Source organism: Hylaeus anthracinus, unplaced genomic scaffold, assembly GCF_026225885.1.
Source record: "Hylaeus anthracinus isolate JK02 unplaced genomic scaffold, UHH_iyHylAnth1.0_haploid 11989, whole genome shotgun sequence".
Lineage (NCBI taxonomy): Eukaryota > Metazoa > Arthropoda > Insecta > Hymenoptera > Colletidae > Hylaeus > Hylaeus anthracinus.
Window position 1 is genome coordinate 9,084 of NW_026534337.1, and position 9,872 is coordinate 18,955.

Below are 9,872 nucleotides of genomic sequence, written 5' to 3' on the forward strand. Positions count from 1 at the left end.
GATCCCGCCGGCATCGCCTCACACATCACAGGTGCTACTTTCCGCCTCATGCCCCTCTCCCCGTTAGCGACGCACAACTATGTGCGCCTTCAGGATCCACCACGAGAAGGTGGGGAGAGTGGATTTTAGACCTGGGACATCCCTCAAATAGAGAGAACGGATCCACAGTGGGTCAGAGCCACCACTGTGGACGCCCCAGATCCTCCGGATCCCGAACCCGGGGGCCTGGTGGTTCACCCCGGGGTTCTCCCAGTCGTACGATAACGACGCGGTGGAGCCTGGTCGACTACTCCTCACCGCGCTGGTACTGAGGGATCCGACGCCTTCTGCACCGTAAACGCTTAATCCGCGGTTGTCCATGGTCATTGTCAAAGCACCCCATTGCGGGTGCCAGATGCCAGCTCACCGCGTTCGCCCTACGCACCCAGCAAGTCGGTTCTCGCAAGCGAGCGTCGACTCCTGAAGCGGAGACCCAGGAGCACCGCGAGGAGGTGCGGTGAGTGGATTTGACCGGACGCAGCCCGCCGACTTCGCCGAAATTCGCCGCCTAGGAGGACGCCGAAACGCCAACCTGGTGTAAGGGAATATCAGGTAGGTCGTGGTTTTTGACCCGACCTGGAGGTTTGTGGAAGAGGCATGGTGACCTCGACCAACTGCCCCAGTGCCAAGAAAGCGTGCGTCCAGCCTCATGCTCCCGGGTTGGACCCAGCCTACGAGAGGGCGGCATGGCAGCCGATGGTGCAGGATGACCAGACATCCTCCTCTGATGACGAGTAAACTGGGTTTACCACGTTTTTATTTTATTTCATTTCTCTCACAAGTCTCTCTTTTGGTTCGTTTTCTAACAACAAAGTGTTTATTTTCTCGTTTTGCCTTGCTACCGGCTGCTAAAACGTAGCTTTTAGTTTCCTTTCTTTGATTTCTGTTTTTTTTGGCTGTCATCCAACGCCTGTAGGAGGCAGTGATGATTAAAAAGATCACGATATATCTCATCGACTAATGCTTAACTGAGCCCCTACTAAAAAAGAAATTCTTTACCAATTACGGTACTTCCCATTTACGGTTCTATTCTGCCAATCGTGTAAATAAATTCCAAGTTTACGAAATCACGCTGAGAACCGTGCAAATTTAAAAACCGTGCGCATGCCAAAATTCCTTAAAATCAACTCAAAACGATAGGAAACCCCTAACAAAACGTAAGAAGCGACCACTATTCTTTACAAAATTTAAAGCGGGACACTTAATCGAACAAACCGTGCAAACTAGAAACAAAAGAGAGACTACTACGATAAAATCGTATTACTATACCGATACCGTGCGGAGCAAATTGCTGTAAAGTTTTCCGAGACCGGGTTTTCCGGGCTTTTTCTTAGAAATGCATGCATTTCTTTCCGAGGGGGACAAGTGTAACGGTCGGCCAAAATTTTTGGCCCCTAAAAATTTCATTCATATGTACATATATTATTTTTGCCTGACCTGACGCCTCGCATGTGCATACCGCTCTCGGAATACCTATAATTTACGAATATTATGTAATACTTAACCATAACCACGTATATTCAATGATAATATATTCAAAGAGTTGAGAACCACGTGTGAGAACCACTGCGATTCCCAGAAACCCTGGAATCGGCATCACTGGTTTTTGCGAGCGTTTTTTGTCTCTTCTCGGAAATCCTGGAATCTGGGTCACGGGTTTTTGCGAGCGTTTTTGTCTCTTTTCGAAATTATTGCGAACAAAGGAAATTCCTCGAGACACACCACGTGACATGCTGATATAAATACCGTGGTTCCCTGGGACTCTCCGCTTTTTCGTGTCACGTCCCGAATTGAATCAGTGAACTAATTCAGTCAGCACGGCCAACGTGTTCGATTTTCACGTATTTACGGCATACGCGGGGCCTTCTGCCTTGTTAACTCGACTATTTTCCTTTATAAGAATATGAGGGATTTATTAATACACTTACCTTATAGTGGACTTGCAGGTGATGGAGCGCGTGGATCTCCAACCACGTACGATGTAGGAAGACTGCGGGTCGTCGAGAAATCGCTTCTGAATTCGATTAATTGCCAACGAGGGCGGATGACTTCCTTCAGGAACACGACGTCGTTATTGCAATGGGCCTCGACGATTGTGACGTCGTCGTCGAAGGAATGGCCAGGAGTTTCCACGAATAAGGCAGCGACGAGTGTTTCGTAGGCTCTCCCCAATGAAACTGTGTCAGGAAACGGCTCTACGCGGTACGATAGATGATTCGCCGGTTCATTGGATAGGATTCGCGGTAACGCGGGATCTATTCCTAAGTTTTCCTGATAAAAACCCGGAGTATTTAATGTTGCGAAAACACGTCGAAGTTGAGCGCGACGTCCCTTACGATGGTTAAATTTGGTCGTTACCTAATTAATTTCAATTCCAAACTATTAAAATGACACTTTCGATGTATCTTCGATGCGATGCGGGCGACTTAGCTGCCTTGAACGTAATTAAAATGAGATTGACATCCGTATCTCGTTTGTTATTCCAGAAAAATCAGCATCTACGGGAGGTGTAAGCCTGAAGAATGCTAATTTATTCCTTCATATATACGAATTCCGTGCGCGTTTCTATCCGAATGATCTACGGTCGATTTGTTCCAGAACTATACGTAAATCCCCGGCAGGTGTAAGTCTGAAGGATCCAGCACGTTCCTTCACAATATTCTTAAGTAGTTCACTTAATTACATTCACGAAATACAATAACGGGGAGCTCTATTCGCAGAGACTCCTGTGCACAACGAAAACTTAGAAACTCCTAACTTCGAACTTCGAAAATATATTCGCTAAAATGTCGGAGACGATGTGTTCGCTACGAACGCTCGGAGAGGACTGACTAATTCATCGTGTGAATTTAGCACGTAAGATTTTGTTCCTTTGTTCTGAACCCGCTTCGCGCGGAATGTTTAGCCTCGCGGGCTATCAAGATGTTTTGGGAAGCTGGCCGTGTTTTGGGTCCCGCGGTCCCTTATCTATTTCGCTCGAGAATTGTTTCGGTTGGCGTTTCTTGCCGTGGATTAAGGTGCCTTCATAGTTGTTCGCTTTCCTTAAGCCTAATTCACAATGTTTCCGCTTTGAATATTAGTGATTGTTGTCGTTTAATTATTAATATTGTATATCGAAATCGAACGTCTCGAAATGAGTATGGAGACAAGATTTTAGGTTGATATCAGTACTTTTAATGTATACATCACCTCTAAATAGCAAATTTCACATTTACATAGATAATAATAAATGTATTGTTGGTAACTATGTTAGACTGGATTAGCACAGGTATCGAGTTGGATTAGAATTCGTACGCTGGACGTTAGATATTAACACTATTCAACAAATTTCACATTTATTGGAAATAGTGACTAATAATAATTGTTGTTAACATTCGTTAACGAGCTTGGATGCTCGTGGAAGTTTGAGAGAAAATTGGATTTGCGTGCTGGACGCGGAATTTGCATTATTTTACAGACTTCACTTCTGCCGAAGATAATGTATGTAGGTTGTTGTTAACAATTGTTAACAACAATTAGACGCTTTAGCGTAGGAATGGAAATGAAGAAGTGAGTTTGATTTAACCTTTGAATTGGACATTAGTATTACTTGATAAATTTCTCATTTATTAAATTAATAGTTTATGTAATTGTTGTAAACAATTATCAATGATTTCAGGCGCTTAATTATTAATTTTGAGGCAAAACTTTGTGCTCCTATGTTTCTCCTCTGTACATGTAAGCATTAATGTATAATAAGAGTGTCCTTTTGGTATCTCCAACTCCTTAGTTTACTATTAATTATATTATTAACATTTTAAATGAAGGAATAAATTTCGGGCGAGTTTTAGGAGAGCAGGAACGTGAGGAGTGTCGCGTCCATGCTTCCCGCCACTCGGACGAGTACAAAAATCGCTTGGCGCGTGGCGCTCGCTTGGCGCGTACCGCTTATCGGCAGGTAGGAAGAGGTCCGAGCGTTGAGCGTGGCTCGGCTCGGCGCGTGTCGCTCGTACGTAGGTAGGAAGGAAAGCTATAAAAATCAGTAGGTAGGAAAAGCTATAAGCGTCGCTCGTGAACTTAGATTCAAATGTAAAATATTCGTACTTCGTTGTACGAAAATAAGGTATGATATTCTATTCGTATATAAAATTCTTATAAAGTATTCAGTAAGAACTTACTTAATATTTGATACACGAATATAGGAATAATTAATGTTCGATTATTATATTATAATGCGAAAAATTGAGGTGGACAGACGGTTGACGTCACAGAACAGATAGGAAAAACAAAGAAACAAAATACACACGTAGCTTATTTTGTCACACTTTCTGGAGATCCCGTGTGTATCGGAGCTAATGATTTATCAACACACAATAAATTACCTATATTTACCGGACTAACATTTAATAGAGCTAAAGTAAATAAAATTAGAACGAATTATTTTATTGCATTACCCATCAAGACACGACTGACGGACATAACGGACTCCGACGACCTCATCGAAACTCTACGGTTATTAAGAGGCGTAATACAGGAATTACATATCGACTTGCTAAGTACATCACAAACATTTTTAGACAATATCGATTGGCCGACTATTAAAACTCTAATCGCATATATACTATCCGACTTCACTTGCAAAATTATTGTATGCACCCATACTGTTCAACTCCCCGCGGAAGGTAGACGATTAAACGTAATCATTGAAAACCACGCATCAGCATTCGGCGGTCATAAAGGTGTAACAAAAACATATGCTAGAATCCGACAAAACTATTTTTGGCCTAATCTCAAGCAAGATGTACAGAAATTTATTCAGAATTGCGCTAGCTGCCAAACACAGAAATTAACGAGACAAAAGACACGACAACCCATGACTTTGACAGACACAGCCGGACTATCTTTCGATAAAATTGTCATGGATATAGTAGGACCTCTTCCTCCCACTCCATCGAATTCCACACATATCTTAACAATACAGGACCTATTAACGAAATATAGTTTAGCATTACCTTTAAAACAAACTACCTCCACCGAAATCGCGGAAGCATTTACAAACGATTTTATCTGCCGATTTAGCTGTCCAAAGGCGTTATTAACAGACCAATGTACAAATTTTACAAGCGCATTAATGCGCGTAGTAGCAAAGAAATTCAAGATCTCCCATATTAAAACCACTGCATTCTACCCTCAATCAAACGGCTCTCTCGAACGTTCGCATCTTGTCTTGGTGGAGTATCTAAAACATTTTATTAACAAAAACGGAAACTGGGACGAATGGCTCCCTATGGCATCATTTTCAAACAACACGAGTGTCCACGAGGGTACACGTTACACTCCGCACGAATTAGTTTTCGGAAGATTAGCACGATTACCTGGAACAACCCCACTTGAAACGGAAATCGAAAACGAGACATACAGTACTTACCTGCGATCACTACAAACACGATTAGATAGACTACAAGAAGCGTCAAAGAAAAATTTGATCGTTTCCAAAAACCGTTCAAAATTATACTATACAAGAAAATACGACCTGTAGAATTTAAAGTAGGCGATCGAGTTTTCCTTCTAAAGGAGCCGAAAAAGGGCAAACTAGACAGTGATTCCACTGGACCATATACAATACAAGAAATAATAAGTAAAGATAATGTAAAATTAGAAATCGGTAAGAATAAAACTAAAATAGTGCATACCAATAAGCTAAAATTATGTAAATATATATAAGTTGTCGCTTGACTTCCCTACTTCAACGATAGCGAACATATATACACGAGGTTCCCTGAAACAAAATTCATTCGAGTACTTACCCTTGACCTCGACGCATCGATATGAAGATCCTTTCGAATTGGTCGACGAGGAGGAGATGGAGCTGTACGGCCCCATAGACGGTGTCCGTCCAGAGGACCATCCTGAGACATACAAGTCTCTCTTGGAGATGGCTTGCGTCACCGACGTTGGCAAAATCTTCATAAAAAACAATATGTTGTTATGTAACAACTGCTACAACCATTCAACTCTCGAGGACCGCGGGACATTCCGAAAGGTCATTCCATAATTTCCACCATACATGCACGACGAGTTGTGAAATGTCTCCAGTTCGAGGAAATTATTACAAGACTCAAGCCAGCGCATCGATGCACGGAGTGCATTGAAAAATGGATCAACATGACGGAAACCAGGGTTCAGGAAATAGAAACAGAAGGAATCCTGGCGCAGGTGATTATACGCTGGTAAGACCAAAGAAACTTCCACCACCACCACTACCACTACAAGAACGACACATACATAACCAGGAGCGACGCTTCAGGATATTCATTCGTCCTCCAAACAGCTACCAGGGCACAACAACACTCAGTGCCGCGCTGCATTTTAACACGAACATTCAGTGTATTAAACGAATATTTAGTGCCGCGCTACATAAAAACATGAACACTTAGTGACGTGAACTTTAAACGAACATTCAGTGCCACGCTACATAAAACACTACCACTCAGTGACGTATGTAACGTCCAGCGTTCGGCTGTCGTTATATTCGTTCGAAAAGAAGTTTCGAACGAATATTTATTTGAATTTAAAATATAATAATAATTTAATTAATAATAATAATAGTAATAATTAATTGTTATACTATTATTTCAGGTGGATCTGGGCCGAGCGGAAACCCTGGATCCTTGCATGGCGTGAGTATAGTTAATATAAAGAGTTATAATATATAAGTAGTTATCGAATAATGTCTTTTATGTTCTAGGTTTCGAGAGAGTTACCACGGGAGTAAGCAGTACTAAGGTGTGACGTCATGCGTATTTCCATCTTAGAATTTTGCTAAGTACTCATAATTAAACTCAAACAGTGTGGTAATTCGTGGATCAAAATACCATAAGTTCTTACCAACCAACTGCGAAAACCATTTAGTATAGTTAGATTTTACATTTGATATACCTAAAATTAAATACGACTCTTGTGTGCACAGACAACGAACGAAATCCAAAGGTACTAACATGAACGAATTAAAAGAAATAAGAATTACTAGGAGGAAACGCTATGCTCCAACTACTCAAACGTTACAATTCAATATTCAAATAATTAACAATAATTATTTCATTAGTGTTGAAACGCTCAAATCGCTAAAATCCATAGAGTAGAATATTGCATTCTCACTATTAATTGTCAACTCGGAAATCGCATAAATAATTTAACATCAATTAATTATTGTTTAAACGTTTAAATAATTAAAATCAATCATGGATTAAGGGTCAAATGTAACACCCCATACAAACATCAAAAACGCCTAAATTTGTATTTAAAATCGTTAATAAACAATTGCGTTAAACCTAGGGTTAAACGAATAGGAAATTTGTTAACTAATAAGAAAACGCATAATTATCAGCATATACACGACACAGCTTCGCCTCAATATTAATAATTAAGCGCCTGAGATCATTAATAATTGTTTACAACAATCACATAAACTATTATTTTTAAAAATAAGAGATTTATTGAATAAATCCAAAAGGTAAAATCAAACTTAATTCTTGACTTCCATTCCTACGCTAAGGCGTCTAATTGTTGTTAACAATTGTTAACAAAAACCTACATACATTATTTTCGACAGAAGTGAAGCCTGTCAAGTAATGCAAATTCCGCGTCCAACACGCAAATCCAACCTTCTCTCAAACTTCCACGAGCATCCAAGCTCGTTAACGAATGTTAACAACAATTATTGTCAATGACTATTTCCAATAAATGTGAAATTTATTGAATAGTATTAATATTTACGCCCAGCGCACGAATTTTAATCCAACTTACACTCAGTACTTTTTTTTTTTTTAACGAGGTGGAAAAGCATTAAGCACACCCGGCGATGTAGGGTTCTTTCGTCGGGTAGTGTGGGACTCCCAGCGGGCTCGATCGCCCGCGGTAAACCCCCCCGATGGCCAACGTCGGGTATTACTGCGGCCGTGAGCACTCTAAGAAGAACTCTACACCGGCCGCCGTGCCCAGGCACCCCTAATCGTTTGGGAGCCCATCTTCTCAATTTTTCTCGGCGACACGGGCCATACCCTGACGCCGACCGCCTAGGGACCGGTCACGAAGACGGCGGCGCCCTACCGCCAGCCTTCTCGGTCCCCGCGGCCCCTCGCGCGACACGCCGGGTCACCGTGATTGTGACCCATGACAAACGTGCGCGCAAGGGGCCGTCTTACCATTCTGGCCGCCCTCGATCAGGGCGGCCGACGGGCAGGCAGGCCATTAGGGGGTTCCGAGCACCCCGGTACCGATGCCTCCAGCTGTGTGCGGATCGGCCGGTAATACGACCGGACGCTGCCCCTAGGCCCGTCTAACCCGTCTTCTCTCTTAACGAGAGGGATCGGAGCGTTCCCGATACCGCTCGTCTGCGATATGTCTGCATCGCAGAAGGAGGCTACAATAATCCGTACTGGCACTCGGTCAGGCCGAACTCGCCGACGCGAGACAAATGAGCGCCGATGCGGGAAGCGAGCACACGCTCTAAAAGCTTCCCCGCCTCGTCCAGCAGGCAAACGGGCCGGTAGGCGGACGGAGAGTCCGCGGGCTTTCCCTTCTTGGGGACGAGGACGAGCCTGGTCCACTTCCTCTGTCGCGGCACGCGCCCCGACTTCAGGCAGCCGTCCAGAAGCCGCCGGAAGCGGGGCCCGAGGACGCGCAAGGCCATTACCCAGGCCCAGCCGGGAATGCCGTCAGGGCCGTGTTGCGGGTCCCGAGCTTAGCGACGGCACCGGCGAGCTCCTGTTCGGAAACCCCTACATTGGCGGACCAGGTAATCGGGTCCGCCTGCTCGGCTGATCCTCGCTCCTCCGGATCGTCCGGAAAGAGTGTATCGACAACCCGCTGGAGCACGTCGGGGTCCAGACTCTCCGTGACCGGGGGCGCCGGTGGTCGCAGGCGCCCCATAACGATCCGGTAGGGACGGCCCACGGATCGCGGTCTAGAGAGTCCAGGAGCTCGTTCCAGGCTCGGGCTTTGGCCTCCTTGATGGCCGACTGAAGGGCGACCGTTGCCTAGCGGTAGTCACGGTACAACTCCTCCTCCCTTGCCGGGTCGCGACTTCGTCTGCGACGGAAACGCGTAAACCGGCGTCAGGCCGCCACACTGCTAGCTCGCATGGCAGCGATCTCGTACGACCACCAGAACAAGGGCCACCGCAGCGGAGCGCGAATCCGGGGCATGGCGGCATCACAGATAGCCGTCATTGCGGCCCGCAACCACTCTTCCTCCACCTCGACGTCGTTGCACGGTCCGGGCGGCGTTTCCGCCCAGGACATAGCGAGGGCTGCGGCCATCAGCGCGTCCTAATCAAGACGGCCTAGCGCCCATCAGCGTTGTAGCTGTCGCCCCGCGAGACGGCAGGTAGAGTGACCGTGCTGGGTGGCGGATACATCAAAGATGATGTGAAGGTGGACGCTCAACGTTTCCACCTCCTCCGCCACCCTCCACCCCGACACGAATCCCGCGGCGGCGGGCGATGCCCAGGAGATGTCCACAATGGAACTTCCCCACCGCCGCGAGAACGTATTGACATACCCCCGGTTAAGTAACCGGAGGTCCAGTCCCACCGCCACTCCAGCACTGTATCTCCGTTCGCATCCGTCCTGAGGCAACCCCAAGTCGTGGATTTGGAGTTAAAATCCCCAAGGACTAAGGTTGTCCGGGTTCGGCAGTGCGATTGCACGCAATTTTGGACCCGATCCAACAACGTCTCAAAGGACTCGAGGGACAGGCTGGGCGGGGCGTAGACGCCTACGACCGCCAGGCCGCCATAGCGTCACGCGGGCTGGGGGCTGCAGCCCCATCTGCAGCAAGCTCGAGAGGTCGCC